Source organism: Triticum dicoccoides, unplaced genomic scaffold (assembly GCF_002162155.2).
Source record: "Triticum dicoccoides isolate Atlit2015 ecotype Zavitan unplaced genomic scaffold, WEW_v2.0 scaffold38103, whole genome shotgun sequence".
Classification (NCBI taxonomy): domain Eukaryota; kingdom Viridiplantae; phylum Streptophyta; class Magnoliopsida; order Poales; family Poaceae; genus Triticum; species Triticum dicoccoides.
Window position 1 is genome coordinate 16,048 of NW_021267883.1, and position 17,109 is coordinate 33,156.

Sequence of the window (17,109 nt, forward strand, 5' to 3'; positions counted from 1 at the left end):
TAGTTTTCTGTAGATCCTTGTGCTTCCTATTTGTAGTAGTTAGTTTCTTCCTCTTTGTCCACATTAGTATGCCGAGGAAAGAGCGGCGGTCAGGTGTGGCATACATCCACAATGACAAAGACCGTGATCTCACCTTCTACAAGCGACGTTCCGGTTTGTTCAAGAGGGCGACTGACATCTCTGCCCTCACTAGGGCTAGGGTTGCGGTCGTCCTAGAAACAAACAATGGAAAGATGCACTCATTTGGGACGCCATTGGCCGATCCCATTGTTGATGCTTTCCTATTTGGAGCTCCACCAGTAGTTCCCTCCGCCGAGGAGGCAACCACTGCTAGGATTGGAAGCCTACAGAACGAGGTGGCTCGGTTGGACATGGAGAACATGACCGAGGAAGACAAAAACCAACTTTCCATCCTTCGTATGAAAAATATATAAGAAGAGAATCCAGGTATGGTGGCAAATCTTATCTTCACGAAGGAAAAAGATCTCAGTCTTGAAGATCTGAACAAGCTCTTCAGTGAGCTCTCTCGGGTCCAAAAAGATATTAGATTCCGGCTACCTCCATTGCATGGTCGTGAAGACAAGACCGGTGACACATGTGTGGCACAAGATCTGCAACTACCAAGTGTTCTGTCGGCGGATCATTTGAGTACTACTCATTCACTTATGCAGTCACCATGGCCTCACAATCTCTCACAACACCAGCTACCTTTAGATCCACCACCATCACAACCAGAACAAACTTCGGGACCACTTTTTCCTATGCAGGTACCAATGTTCCATTCTGCACCACCATCTTTAGCTCCACCCTTGGCTTCCCATGTCCAACCCATACCAAATCAGGTACATGAGCAAACTCCACCAGAGGAGTTGCATGTTCAGAACTATGAAAGTACTTGCAACGTAGTTCAACCACAACAAAATGACGCAAACCATGACTCAACATCCGGGCAGAATTTGGAGGCCTCTCCACTATTGGGGTACTCGAGTGGCAATGCCTTTTCTATTGATGACCCATTTAACACTGAACAATGGGGTTTTCCTCTATCGGATCAGTCGTACTACAATAGTTTCCTAGGGATGGATGCTTACTTAGGCTCTAGCGGTACGGATCTAGGACAGTCTTCCATGGTAAATGGTGGATGGGTTGATGTGCCACCCTCTTCCACTGGACAAGATATTGATATTCTTACAAACTATGGAGAGCTTTTGTAGTTGCTAGTTAGCGCTTCCACGTAAGAGCTATATTGAAATAAAATATATTTATTTCCAAATTCATTATCCTTTGGACTACTATCTTAATTAGGATGTTTGGGAAAAATATGCATGCTCAGTGTTCCAGGTCTTGGTCCATGATGGTTTTTCATCAGTACCTACAATTTTGTTGTTGTAGATCATTGTCATCTGAGGAATGATGGAAGTGGAACATGTATTTACCACAATGCACCTCTTAGAATATTGTGAGGCAAACATTAGCTTGTCAACTAAAAATAGAAGCCATGCTCATTAAACAATTAAATTAAAAGATAGCACAAGTTCAAACTTCAACTGAAGAGACTAGAATCCATTACTTTTTCTGGTTGCATAACACTACCAAGAACAACAACTGTGTCTCATATATGAATTAATGAATATGAGAAATCAAGGTTTTCTTAATAGACGTGAATATGCCTTATCAAGAAATTAGAGCCATATTAGACATGTGAAGAGATGGTGGCCACATGTGATCCATTGATACCACATATGCCCATTAACAACATTGAAAAGTACCGTGGATCTAGAGCTCTCCATGAAGATATTGTAAATTGGCTTAATTTTAAAGTATGCTATTAATCATCGCAATACAACAAACTTACAAGGACATAACGACCATCTCATAGAAGACATCAGTTAATCAACACAAGTAGCCACTTTTGTAGAAGAACAACCTAAATCTAGAACTCACATATAACTTACCATAAACACAATTCTTTTTGGTGGATGGCATGCATGAGCTTTGGTAAATAACTAATCTAAGAATAGTAATGTTGACAAGATATATTGTCATTAGTTAAAACAACATGTATATGGCTAAGAACATAAAAAAGAAACACCTAATCTCGGACTTTCACATGTCATAATTTTAATGATCAAGTATTAATTTTTATGATGCAACATGACCTTCATATTCAACATAACACCAAGCTTGGAGAGATAATGTTTAGACTAGATGCACATCGTACTTAAGAAGACATACACCCATGGTGCCAACGTATAAAAGCACTTCAAATATTAAACTCACATCACACTTATTATAAACCTGGCTTAGACTGGATGGCATAATATCATGCACTACTAGAGAGTGGCCTGTGTAACCGACACTCCATCCATGACGAACTGGTAGGTAACACATCGTCAACCCGTCTTAATACTCATCAAATGCAGGTTTGCTATCACTAATGGGTGATTTTGCGGCGCTCAATGACTGGTAGAAATCACTAATTGTTTTTCGGTTGCCACTTTCAAAATACAAAGAATCCACCAGAACTAGATTTTCATTATTACAAAAAGAGAGGGGAAATCATAATTATATAAAGAGAGGGGAAATCTTAGTGGTACTTAGCGTGGTTGAATTACAAAGGGAAGTTTTCTACGAGCGACAATAGTCTTGTACTACATATTTTATTTATTTTTATTTTCTTTGTGATACATATGTACAAGGAGGGAATAGAAAAAAAGGAAACACTAGCTAGCTAGTGTAATTATACAAATCTTTCCACTTAAGCCTCAAAATGTAGATAACTCTTATGTTGAGCTCTATGGAGCACAAGCTAGATCTCTGATTTGAAGTCCTAGAGGCATCTATATAGATATGGTTGTTGAGACTACTTGTCGTTTCCCCTGTCTATAACAGGGTGCAGCGACGGGGAACTGATCTCTGCATCAAGGAGCTCCTCCGGCATGATCGCCGGTCCGGCTGCCTCTGGTTGCCCCGACTAGGTCAACCTGTGTCCACAGTGGTGACGCCTGCTGCAGTCTTGCTCTCCCTCCCTCCGTCTCGCTGCTGCCCGTGACCTCCAATGAAAGACGTCAGGTCACCACACCACCAAGATCCGGATCGCAACCACAGTATGGCCAGCTGTTTTGGTTCATGTCGATTCCGCCAAAGCCGTCCCATCTCCCTTACCTATCCTCCCGTAAGGCTACGTGCTTTTGTTCATGTCGATTCCACGGCCGTGGACAGGACCCACAAGATCAAATGAATCTGACTGTTCGCGGCTAAAGTCGTGCAGTTCTAGGACGATCAAACCCCTTTGATGCTCCAGTGTGTTCGGGTATAGACATTCTGTACTTCACATACGCCATCTCAGCTTATATATTGCTATCCCAAATTCACATATGCAGTATCAATTTGTTTAAGCATACAATTATGAATCAGTTTTGTTATTGTTGTAGATTAACCATTGTCATTGCCCATATTGAAGCTTTGATCTGAATTAACAGAAGTAAAAAGTTGTAGGTAAGATGCTCCGACTGTAGTTTATATAGTCATCAGTACCAGATGGGGTTCTATATGTACGCACATAATTATGGATATTTTCGTCGCGACATGAAACCTGGTAATTTGGTGGATTATCTCATGCCCCAATTAATGCCTATAATATGACAAAATTTACATAGAGTTATTTTCTTTCAGAAAATCTGTTGGTGTCGACTGAGGAATGGTATTGTATAAATTGTCAGACTTTGGGACGGCAAGAGAAGTATGTTCCGCTCCTCCTTACACATATTATGTTTCCAGCAGGGTGATTTTCTGTATTTTTTTTCTTTTTCTGAAAAGGAGGTTTGCCCCGGCCTCTGCATCAGAATGATGCATACGACCATATTATTGATAAACAAAAGGTCCAACATAAGTCTCGAGGTCTCAAACAAAATGAAAAAAATGCTCATAAAGAGCACTAAAGCAAAAACAGGGCAGCCACAACCGGCAGGCAAAACAAAAGATAGGAAACTAAATACCTATCCTATTACATGACCGCCATCCAAACCGGTTGAAGATAGCCCGAGCTACCGTCTCCCATCGGATAGATCCAGTAACCAAATGCTCCCTGGCCTCCGTCGAAGTGAATAGCGACCACATACGGATGAGTGTAGTGGCCCTGAAAACAACATGCAAGAAATGAATATTTGTTGTTTTGTTAAAAACCAAGTCGTTTCTGCAGTTCCAAACTGCCGATAATAAAGCGGATACTCCTACAGGGATGTGCCTCGCTGTTGCTGCATCAATCCTATCTAGCCATGTCCCAAATAACGTGTTGATGGAATTGGGAGGAGTAATATTAAAAGCTATGTGGACCGACCTCCACAAAATTGTTGCCAAAGGGCAGTCAAGAAAGAGGTGTTTGATTGATTCATCACTATCACAAAAACTACATCTTTTAGATCCAGTCTAGTTGTGCTTCGCCAAATTGTCCTTAGTTAGGATGACTTGTTTGTGGACAAACCACATAAACACTTTGATTTTTAAAGGCACTTTGACTTTCCAAACATGTTTCAAACTAGGAATAACGCTAGTGTTGATAATATCCAAATACATGAATTTAACCGAAAACTCACCATTCTTAGCTAGTTTCCAGCGCAACTGATCTGGCTGTTGAGAAAGTTGGACATCCATCAATCTTCTCACAAGATGGAGCCAAGCTTCCCAACGGTTTCCCACTAGCGTCCTCCTGAATTGAATATTAAGAGGATTGGACTATAGTACTGTTGCAACGTAAGCATCTCTCCGCTGAACAATATTATAGAGAGAAGGATATTGGATTGCAAGGGGTGTCTCCCCTAGCCAGGTATCCTCCCAGAATCTTGTGAAAGTACCATTTCCAACTATAAATTTTGTCCTATTAAAGAAGACTGATTTCACTCTTGCCAGTCCCTTCCAAAAAGGCGAATCAGTCGGCCTTACCGTTACCTGGGACAAGGTTTTGGACTGAAGGTACTTATTACGAAGAATCTGGGCCCATGTTGCATCCGTCTCTACAGATAACTTATACAACCACTTGCTGAGAAGACATATGTTCTTCACCTCTAAATTTTCAATGCCTAGACCCCCTTGATCTTTCGGCCTACAAATGATATCCCACTTAGCGAGTTTGTATTTTCTTATTAATTCATCGCTCTGCCAGAAGAAGCGCGATCGATAGAAATCTAGCCTTTTTCGTACACCAACTGGTACTTCGAAAAAGGATAAGAGAAACATCGGCATACTTGTGTGAACCGAATTAATTAGAATCAATCGTCCTCCGTATGACATAAGCTTGCCCTTCCAGCAACTCAGTTTTCTTTCAAATCGATCTTCAATGCTCTTCCACTCCTTGTTTGAAAGCTTGCGATGGTGGATTGGTATACCCAAATACTGAAGGGTAAAGACCCCAATTCGCACCTGAACAATTCCTTGTAATCTTGTTGTTCTTCTTTAGCTCTTCGAAAGCAGAACAATTCACTTTTGTGGAAGTTAATCTTTAACCCCGATAATTGTTCGAACAAGCACAATACCAGCTTCATGTTTCTAGCTTTTGCCAAATCATGCTCCATAAAGATGATAGTATCATCCGCGTACTGTAGGATAGACACTCCTACGTCAACTAAATGCGGAACTAGGCCACCTACCTGGCCATCATCCTGAGCCCTTCCTATTAGGACTGTCAACATGTCAACGACTTTGTTGAACAAAATCAGAGACATCGGATCTCCTTGTCTCAGACCCTTGTGTGTCTGAAAATAATGACCTATGTCATCATTTACCATTCCAACACTCCCTTTTTGCGTGAAAGAATCTACCTGGTCTCTCCAGGCCTGATCGAATCCTTTCATACGCAAAGCCTGCTGAAAAAATGGCCATCTTACCTTGTCATACGCTTTCTCAAAATCCACTTTGAAAACCACCCCATCTAGTTTTTTCGTGTGGATTTCATGGAACATTTAATGCAGAACCACAACCCCTTCTAGGATGTTTCTGTCCGGCATGAAAGCAGTTTGACACGGCTGCACCACAGAATGCGCAATCTGCGTAAGCCTATTAGTCCCAACTTTGGTGAAAATTTTAAAGCTAACATTAAGAAGACAGATTGGCCTAAATTAGCTTGTAGTAACGTGCAGATGGCTACAAAATGGGAGTCACCCATTTCTAATTGGTAGGAAGAACCTCACTGTTGTCCAGCTGAAAAGTTTTATCAAGTAATAGTAAACGATAGAGAAAGCCATCAATTTATTCATGCTAGTCACAATTTTAGCCTGGACATCGAACCAGTAGGGACCAAGGAGTACCTTGTGTATGGTTATCTAGGAGAACAATATTGTGAGTATTAACAAGCCCTAGAAAAACATCAATTTATTCATGCCAGTTGATATGTACTATACGTATCAAGAAATTTTTATTGTTTCATGCTATACTTATATCATAATGGCATAGTATTAGCATCAACTTTTATAGTTTTTCTTGATTAACCAATTAATTCAGTGCAAAGTGCCAGTTGTTGTTTTTTTGAATTTTCAGAAAAAATCAACTTTTTAGGGACCAAAAAATTAGGGAAAAAAATACTAAGTTTCATGAAGAAAGGAAGCCGAAGGGACCTAGACCCATTCCCCCCCTAGGCCACATGCCACAGGTCGGCACGAGCATCCAAGGGGGAGCATGGCCGCCATAGAGGTTGCCTCCATCGCATCTTTCTTCAGCTGCCTTTATATACTCCCCAAAACCTCAGAAATATTAACAAATGATTTTTGCTCCGCCCACCTCTCTGCTCTGGGAAGATCCAATCTGGAGGCTTTTTTAGGTACTCTACCAAGGGGGAATTAATCACAAAGATCATTTACATGAACATTGCTGCCACTGTGTTCATGTGTGAGCAGTCCTTTGGGTACTATGGGAACATAACATTTTTTTCCATTATAATATGGCATCAGCCCACGTCCTAATAAGATGGCATCAGCCCACGTCCTAATAAGTTAGATGAAACACTTTTTTCTTATAATGGCAATGGTGGGTAATTATTTCACTTCAAAATAATATAATGGTTATAAAACATTAGCCTACTATTAAATAGACGATCGGATGTTTTTGATTTTTCAGAGATCTTCTAGCATTTTTATCTTTTTTCTGGTGAGCCCGTCAATTACTTTTAATATATAATAGATAGATAGTTAGTTGTTTTTTATTTTTGAGTTATTTTCTAGCATTTTTATCTTTTTCTGGTGAGCCCGTCAATTACTTTTAATACATAATAGATTAGGTTGTGTTGGATCCTTCCAGAAAAAGCCTTACACATATTATTTTATGGGCCACAAAAAACTAGGGCCCAAGATATACATGTGTAACCAATAAAAACACATCTTGAGCGGGAACTGGGCTTACCAAGGAGGCAGGTCGATGCTCCGAGTAACATATGTGTTATACCATGACTTACCAAATGTCCTAGTATTTTCTGGTTGCTCTTAGTATATCTTTCCTAGTTGGTATCTCAATTTCTAAGTTAAGCCCCAAAGCAAGGTCCATGTTATACTTGGATATTATGGATTAACGGACGACCACTTCTAGATTAGGTAGTTGCTAGTACAAGATATGGATGTAATCAATATGATCACTGATACATTAGGATGTAATCAATGTGATGAACAAAGGATTTGGACGCTATTAACAACCAAATAAATTTCACCACAATTATTTTGTATATTAGAGTAAAACTTAGTTGGGTTTAACTCCCGTTAACACTTCTAGATAAGGATATGGATGTGGTCAAATGGCAATCATTTAATATTTCTATTTTTAGAAGTTGTTAATAGTTCTATATATGGATGTGAATACTAACATCAGAAGAAATACATATCAGTGTTTGCAAAGAAGGATGTGGATGTTGAAATAGAGTTGTATAGGGATAGGACTAGTGTTTGAATTGTAAACCTCTCCTATCCTTTCTTCTGTCTAACTCCTCCTCTACCGACCTTCTCTATGTATCTCTCGATCAAACTCTTGATCAATCATCTTGTAAGCCACGACAACATCCATATAAATACAAGTGTGGCCCGAGAAAAGGGTTTAACGCTTCCCACATTATCTTACATGGTATCAGAGCATCTTCTTCCTAGAACGAGAAGAGATCGCATCTAGCCTATCCAAACCTCGCCATGACGACCGCCTCCACCCAATCAAGCACCAAGAGTGCACTCACCGCCTCCCTCGCCTCCTCATCCACCTTTGCCCCTTCATCCAGCAGCGCCCAAGCCATGTCCCTTGGGGCACCACCACAGGAGAAGCTCACGAGGAACAATTTCCTCATGTGGAAAGCCATCATGCTGCCGCAAATCAAGGGCGCACAGATGGCTCACCACCTTGATCCGACTAGCCAGGAGCCGCCGGAGACCCTCACCGTCACCAAGGACGGGAAGGAGGAACAGATCGTCAACTTTGCACGCCACCTCTGGTACACTCAACAAAAGCAAGTTCAAGGTTTTCTGATGGGCTCTTTGTCTCGCGCGATCCTTGCACAGGTGGTCACGTTGCAGACTCCAGCGGAGGTATGGGCCGCGATTCATGCCACTTTTGCTGCCCAAACTCAAGCCCAGGCCATTAATACCCGCATTGAATTGACGAATCTGAAAAAAGGAAACCTAAGCATGACAGAGTATCTTGCCAAAATTAAGATGCTCTCAGACGAGATCGCCTGCACAGGAGCGACGTTAGGCAATGCCGAGATTGTCTCCCATGTCCTCGCCGGCCTCGACCTCGACTACAACCCGGTCGTGTCGGCTCTTGCAGCATGGGTTGAGCCCGTGACTGTCCAGGAACTATTCACCCAACTGCTCAGCTTCGATGCACGTCTCAATCTGCTCCACGGATGAACATTCGTCAATCCTCCGCCAACGCTGCCTCACGGGGCCGAGGAACTAGTCGCGGGCGCGATCACCAGGGGCGCGGTCGTAGCAGCGGCAACAGCGGGCGTGGACGCGGCAACAGCCAAAGCACGCGCCCTGGCGGGGGCGGCTACACCAACAACAACATGTCCGCGCGATCTGGAGGGGGAGGCTACTCCAACACCAACGCCTCCTCTGGATCATCTTCTTCCAATCGCGTCGGTGTCAACTATGCAAGAAACCAGGGCATGAAGTCATGGATTGTTGGCACCGCTATGATGAGGATTATGTTCTTGATGCTCGCCATGTAGCTGCTGCAATCAGGGAACAAGGAGGTGGAGATGACACCATATGGTATGCGGATTCAGGAGCTACCGACCAAGTCACCAATGAACTTGAGAAGCTGTCCATGAGGGAGAAGTACTTCGGCAATGATCAAATTCACACAGCCAGCGGTGGAGGTATGGATATATGTCATATTGGTCAGGCATCTATTAACTCCCCTAATCTTAAACGTGATTTAATTCTTAAAGATGTCCTTCATGTTCCACAAGCCGACAAAAACCTTGCATCTATGTCTCATTTGACTCATGATAATAATGTCTTCTTTGAAACTCATCCTACGTATTTCTTTATAAAGGATCGGGCAACGAGGGAACTCATCCATCGCGGTAGATGCATTGGAGGCTTGTATCCCATTACATCTGGAGCACTTAACCGAAAGCATCGTCGTCATCAAGTTTACTCCGCCGTCAAGCCCTCCTTGGCAAGATGGCATCAAAGATTAGGACATCCTTCGTCGATCATAGTCAAGCAAGTAGTGAATAAAGGCAATATTCCATTGTCATCTAGTCAAAATATTGAGTCAGTTTGTGATGCTTGTCAATGTGCAAAGAGTCACCAACTCCCCTATCCTAGGTCAAATAGTGTGTCTAATGCTCCGTTGGAACTTATTTTTAGTGATGTATGGGGTCATGCAAGAGATTCTTTTGGAAGAAGAAAATATTATGTTAGTTTCATCGATGATTTTAGCAAGTTCACTTGGATATACTTGCTTAAGTTTAAGTCTGAAGTTCTCTCTGTTTTTCAAGAATTTCAAAAACTTGTTGAACGTCAATTTGACAGGAAAATCGATCATTACAGTCCAAAGTGACTGGGGAGGAGAGTATGAAAAACTCAACTCTTTCTTTCGCAATATTGGTATTGCTCATCATGTCTCTTGCCCTCATGCTCATCAACAAAACGGCTCTGCTGAGCGTAAGCATCGTCATATTGTTGAGGTCGGTCTATCTCTTCTGGCTCATCTATCAATGCCACTCAAATATTGGGATGAAGCCTTTATTGCCGTCACTTATCTTATCAATCGTCTTCCTAGTAAAGTAATTGGTAATATTATTCCCTTGGAAAAATTGTTTCATCAAAAACCTGACTATAACTATCTCAAAATCTTTGGGTGTGCATGCTACCCCAATCTTCGTCCATACAACCGACACAAACTTGAATTCCGTTCCACTCAATGTGTTTTCCTTGGCTATAGTAATCTTCACAAAGGGTACAAGTGCCTTGAAGTTTCCACTGGACGCATATATATTTCTCGTGATGTTGTATTTGACGAAACAATATTTCCTTTTGCAAAGCTTCATCCAAATGCCGGAGCCCTACTTCGTGCAGAAATTGCACTTCTTTCTGACTATATTCCTAGTCTTGATCATGGGGGCGAGTTAAATAGTGCTGATCATATGACTAGTTCCAATGAAAAAGGAAATTTTAATTTTGGTGTTAAGTGTGCAGATTCAGACTGTCATTTTATGCAAGAGAATACAAACAAGGGCAGCAGATCCCAGGCTGATTTAGGTGGCAGCGAAGGTGCGCGATTCGAGGAGGATCCAGCCGACAGTGCGACAGGTGCGCGATCCCAGATGGATCCGAGCGCGCGGCATGCAGCAGCGGACGTGGTGGCCGACCGCCCCAACAGTGCGGGCCCCTCTACTCCAGCCAGCGTGGGCCAGCGCGCCTCGCCAATCGTCGCACACGCGCAGGACGGGCCAGCGGCCGGCCGAACGACCCACCTTGGGCCCAGCATAGACGGCGCGCCTCACTCGACCGTCCGGCTGGATAACGAAGGCGCCACGCGGTGCGCGCCTGCTGGCGCGGTAATCACGAGAGGGATTTCTGGCTCCCTGGTTCTCTCGGATCGGGAGCTGGGCGATGCAGGGGATCCGGCGGGATCTTCTGTGGCTAACAATTCTACTGCTGAACCAGCGCATGCACATGAACTTCCACATCGTCATACTAGATCCCAGTCAAGTATTGTCAAGGAAAAGGAGTACAAGGATGGTACCATAAGGTATGATAAAATGAAACGTGCTTTCCTTACTAGTATGGGTGAACCAACTCATTTGCATGATGCACTTGCTAATAAAGATTGGAAAGAAGCCATGGATAAGGAATATGAGGCACTCATGAAAAATAAAACTTGGCACTTGGTACCATCAGAAAAGGGCAAAAATGTCATAGATTGTAAATGGGTGTATAAAATTAAAAGGAAGTCTGATGGGAGCATAGACAGATATAAAGCTAGATTGGTTGCAAAGGGTTTCAAACAAAGGTTTGGTATTGATTATGAAGATACCTTCAGTCCTGTTGTTAAAGCAGCTACTATTCGCCTTGTATTGTCTATTGCTGTTTCCAGAGGTTGGAGCTTAAGGCAGCTAGATGTTCAGAACGCGTTTCTTCATGATGTTCTAGAAGAAGAGGTTTTCATGCGACAACCACCAGGTTATGAAAATAAGAGCACACCTTATAATGTTTGCAAGTTAGATAAAGCTTTGTATGGTTTGAAACAGGCCCCAAGAGCCTGGTACTCAAGGTTGAGCACAAAGTTACAGCAACTCGGGTTTACACCGTCTAAACCTGATACCTCACTATTCTTTTACAATAAAGGCAATGTTACTATATTTGTTCTGGTATATGTTGATGATATAATTGTTGCTAGTTCAAGTACAGATGCTACTACCTTCCTGCTTAAGGATTTAAAGATGGAGTTTGCTCTTAAGGACTTGGGGGATCTTCATTACTTCCTTGGCATAGAGGTTAAGCAGTTGAAAGATGGTATACTTTTGTCACAAGAAAAATATGCAAATGACATCAGGAGAGTAGGATTGGAAAACTACAAGCCTGTAAGTACACCAATCTCAACTTCAGAAAAACTCACAATCGACATTGGAGAGGCTCTCGGACCTAAGGATGCAACAAACTACAGGAGTGTTGTAGGTGCATTACAGTATTTAACTCTTACACGTCCTGATATCTCTTATTCTATGAACAAAGTATTGCAGTACTTACATGCACCAACTACTGTTCACTGGACTGCAGTTAAAAGAATTGTGAGGTATCTCAAATTTTCAGGAGAGCTTGGACTAAAAATTGTCAAGTCTCCTTCCATGCTTGTGTCTGCCTACTCTGATGCAGATTGGGCAGGGTGTGCTCATGACAGAAGGTCCACAGGTGGATTCTCTGTGTTCTTGGGTACAAATCTTATATCATGGAGTGCAAGAAAACAGGCTACAGTCTCAAGGTCAAGTACTGAGGCTGAGTACAAAGCTTTGGCAAATGCTACGGCTGAAGTCATGTGGATTCAGACTCTACTTTATGAGCTTAGAGTTGACACTCCACGAGCTGCAAGGTTATGGTGTGATAACATTGGTGCTACCTATCTTTCAGCTAATCCTGTTTTTCATGCACGTACAAAACACATTGAGGTTGACTTTCACTTTGTCAGAGAAAGAGTAGCTCAAAAGTTGCTTGATATAAGACTCATTCCTACTGGTGATCAACTTGCTGATGGCTTTACAAAACCTCTTACTATGAGAAGGCTCGATGAGTTCAAGTACAATCTCAACCTTGGAGTTCCTTAGGTACAGATTGAGGGGGAGTGTTGAAATAGAGTTGTATAGGGATATGACTAGTGTTTGAATTGTAAACCTCTCCTATCCTTTCTTCTGCCTAACTCCTCCTCTACCGACCTTCTCTATGTATCTCTCGATCAAACTCTTGATCGATCATCTTGTAAGCCACGGCAACATCCATATAAATACAAGTGCGGCCCGAGAAAAGGGTTTAACGCTTGCCACATTATCTTACAGTGGATGCACTCACATATGTATATTTGGACGATAGTTAATAGTATCCATAAAATAGCACTTTTTGTGAGTTATGTATGTTAATTTTGACTAAAGATTTACATGGTCTTTGTATTGTCAAATAGCACTACCATACAACCCTTTTAATTCTATATAAGGGAGTACATCTTCTCATATCCTACACCAATATGTGGTTAGCAAACAATACCCCTAAATCTCTAGTTTTCTGTAGATCCTTGTGCTTCCTATTTGTAGTAGTTAGTTTCTTCCTCTTTGTCCACATTAGTATGCCGAGGAAAGAGCGGCGGTCAGGTGTGGCATACATCCACAATGACAAAGACCGTGATCTCACCTTCTACAAGCGACGTTCCGGTTTGTTCAAGAGGGCGACTGACATCTCTGCCCTCACTAGGGCTAGGGTTGCGGTCGTCCTAGAAACAAACAATGGAAAGATGCACTCATTTGGGACGCCATTGGCCGATCCCATTGTTGATGCTTTCCTATTTGGAACTCCACCAGCAGTTCCCTCCGCCGATGAGGCAACCACTGCTAGGATTGGAAGCCTACAAAATGAGGTGGCTCAGTTGAACATGGAGAACATGACCGAAGAAGACAAAAACCAACTTTCCATCCTTCGTATGAAAAATATCCAAGAAGAGAATCGAGGTATGGTGGCAAATCTCATCTTCACGAAGGAACAAGATCTTAGTCTTGAAGATCTGCTCTTCAGTGAGCTCTCTCGGGTCCAAAAAGACATTAGATTCCGACTACCTCCACTACATGGTCATGAACACAAGACCGGTGGCACATGTGTTGCACAAGATCTGCAACTACCAAGTGTTCTGCCGACAGATCATTTGGGTACTACTCATTTACTTATGCAGTCATCGTAGGCTCACAATCTCTCACAACTCCAGCTACCTTCAGATCCACTACCATCACAACCAGAACAAACTTCGGGACCACTTTTTCCTATGCAGGTACCACAAATGTTCCATTCTGCACCACCATCTTTAGCTCCACACTTGGCTTCCCATGTCCAACCCATACCAAATCAGATACATGAGCAAACTCCACCAGAGGAGTTGCATGTTCAGAACTATGAAAGCCCTTGCAACATAGTGCAACCACAACAAAATGATGCAAATCACGACTCAACATTTGGGCAGAATTTGGAGGACTCTCCACTATTGGTGTACTCGACTGGCAATGCTTTTTCTATTGATGTTCCATTTAACACCGAACAATGGGATTATGCTCTATCAGATCAGTCATGCTACAATAGTTTCCTATGGATGGATGCTTCCTTAGGCTCTAGCGGTATGGATCTAGGGCAGTATTCCATGGTAAATGGTGGATGGGTTGATGTGCCGCCCTCTTCCACTGGACAAGATATTGATATTCTTACAGACTATGGAGACCTGTTGTAGATGCTAGTTAGCGCTTCCATGTAAGAGCTATATTGAATAAAATATATTTATTTCCAAATTCATTATCCTTTGGACTACTATCTTAATTAGGATGTTTGGGAAAAATATGTATGCTCAGTGTTCCAAGTCTTGGTCCATGTCTCCATGATGTTTTTTCATTAGTACCTACAATTTTGTTGTTGTTGTTGTTTAGATCATTGTCATCTTAAGAATGAAGGAAGTGGAACATGTATTTACAACAATGCACCTCTTAGAATATTGTGAGGCAAACATTAGCGTGTCAACTAAACATAGAAGCCATGCTCATTAAATAATTAAATTAAAAGATAGCATCAGTCCAAACTTCAACTCAAGAGACTAGAATCCATTACTTTTTCTGGTTGCATAACACTACCAAGAACAACAACTACATCTCATATATGAATTAATGAATATGACAAATCAAGGTTTTCTTAATAGACATGAATACGCCTTATCAAGAAATTAGAACCACGGTAGACACGTGAAGAGATGGCGGCTCATAGTCACTCTTGCCATTGCTACTACTGCTGCTACTTCTATTGTCAATCAACATTGGGTCATGTGCAATCTTACTCTTGGCTGGACCCCGTCTCTTCCTCCGAAAATATTGTAATCAACCAAAACAAAGCAACAAATTCAATATCTGTTTGCATATGCTACATGAGATTACAGATAATCTGAGGTATGGAACGTCCTTTTATGAGAATGACCAAAAATTTCCTTACTTTATAGGTAATAGTAATATATAGTCCTTTGGACTACCACTTCATACCGAGAGCCTGGAGGCTTTACCTGCTCATTCTCCAAACCGCCGTTGTTGACCAAAGTGAGCTTTGGATGCCGAAACGCCGTCTTCTCCCCATCTTGATCTTGGCAGACTCGAGGGAACTCACTGGTGTCCATCCCTTCCTCTGGAAAATTAGTTAGGAAACAAAGTCAGAGTACTCATTGTTATGACCATAAACCTCAATCGCACAATAATTTTTATTACTAAATTTTAACTAGTGATGTAGAAATAAGTAGCACTAGTAGTTACTAGTCAGTTCGACAATGACAGAAACAAAACCTCTCGCAACGACATGCTAAAGATGGATCGCGCAATGCTGACTCAGAGAAAAATAGACAATCTAGCATGCAGTACACATGTCCTGCGTCTACTCGCTTAATTTAAAAAGCACAACAGGGAGTTTCAGCAAACTTTATACTATCCAAAAAGAGAGAACAGCAAAAATGAATATCTTAGGAAACAACCAGACGAACACACATCAGCGCTAGCAATCAGAGAAAACGGTATGATATTTTCTTCTTTGTTTTCTTCTGTAGAATCGACAATCTCCTTCTCTTTTTCTGTGTGCAGGAATCACTTCTCGCTAAAAGTTACTACCATAAATAAATAAAATTGACCAAAGATAACTGGAAAAACGAAATAGCATGAAAAAACCTCAAGAAATCCTTGCATAATAAACAAATTTTGCAATAATATTTAGTTGACGCTACAATACCAATGAGCACTAGGACAAAAAAGAAACGTAAGCAAACTGTCTGTAATTTGTCAGGCAGTTCGACAAGGTACTCTGAACACTGAAGCTAGCTTGGAAAAGGCAGAATGAAGTGCTTAAAATCAGCGCTAGCAATCAGAGAAAACGGTATGACATTTCAGCCCGCGCTTTTCCCCACCAAACCACCTCCCCTCTCCTCCTTGCCCCGCTGCCGCCCAAGATTCCGGCGAAAGTGGCCGGCCGGAGCACGCCGAAAGGCCTCCACACGAACGAGGTTGCCCTCCGCCGCCCCTCCCTCTCATCCTGCGTCGGCGGGCCGGGACCTTGCGGATCTGCGGCGCTTCATCGCGGGCGGCTGGGTTTGGCTTTCCCGGCCGCTGGCGGCTGCACCAAGCTATGGAATGGTGGGGGAGCAGCTCGCGCAGCCCCGGCAAAGGCTCATCGCCGCATGCAGGTGCGGGTTCGTCCGCTCGCCGCCGCCGACAGTTTGCCCGCATGGATTCGGCCGGCCCTCGCGCAGAGGACCTGTGACTCGCTGATGCCGCTCATACAGTGCGACAACTGCCACCGGACAGTGCCGAGGCTGACTTCGGGCACGCCGAAGCACCCCGGATACGTGTTCTTCAAATGCGAAAACGACGGGTACGTGTTGTTTTACATTCGGCTCATTTTGATAGCTAATTATGTTTGCTCATTTCGAACATCATCATGCGTGTAGGAAGATGGATGCTCATTTTGGTTTTGGGAAGGCGAATACATTAAAGAAAACTGATAGACGTTCGTGCACTCCTTAGTACAATCGATGGTAATGAAGCGCATGCATGTGCAACTAGAGGGGACGCAACATCTACTTCTTTAGAACCAAAGAAGAATAACGAAGAATGCAAGATCAAGGATCCGCAGATCATGGAGAAGATATTGCTGCAACTAGTAGGAGCAGTTATGGAAGTTGGAAATCTTCTAAAATGCATACTTATACTTGTGGTTCTTATTTTTTTGGTCTTGCTTTTCTAGCAAAGATTTGGTGATGTTCTATGTATCCAATGTGGTTGAAAATGCAAAGAAATGCAAATTGAGGTGCAAATTTATATTTTGCGGGCTGGGTGGAGGACGGCCGCAAAGGCAGACCCCG

The 17,109-nt window shown here is 42.5% G+C and overlaps 3 pseudogenes; all 3 read left to right on the plus strand.

The window, feature by feature from the left end:
• Positions 1-41: 41 nt before the first annotated feature.
• Positions 42-1,214, plus strand: LOC119346062 (annotated as a pseudogene).
• Positions 1,215-8,708: 7,494 nt separating this feature from the next.
• LOC119346064 lies at positions 8,709-8,847 on the plus strand (annotated as a pseudogene).
• A 4,396-nt stretch (positions 8,848-13,243) lies between these two features.
• On the plus strand, positions 13,244-14,457 carry LOC119346063 (annotated as a pseudogene).
• The last annotated feature ends 2,652 nt before the right edge of the window (positions 14,458-17,109 follow it).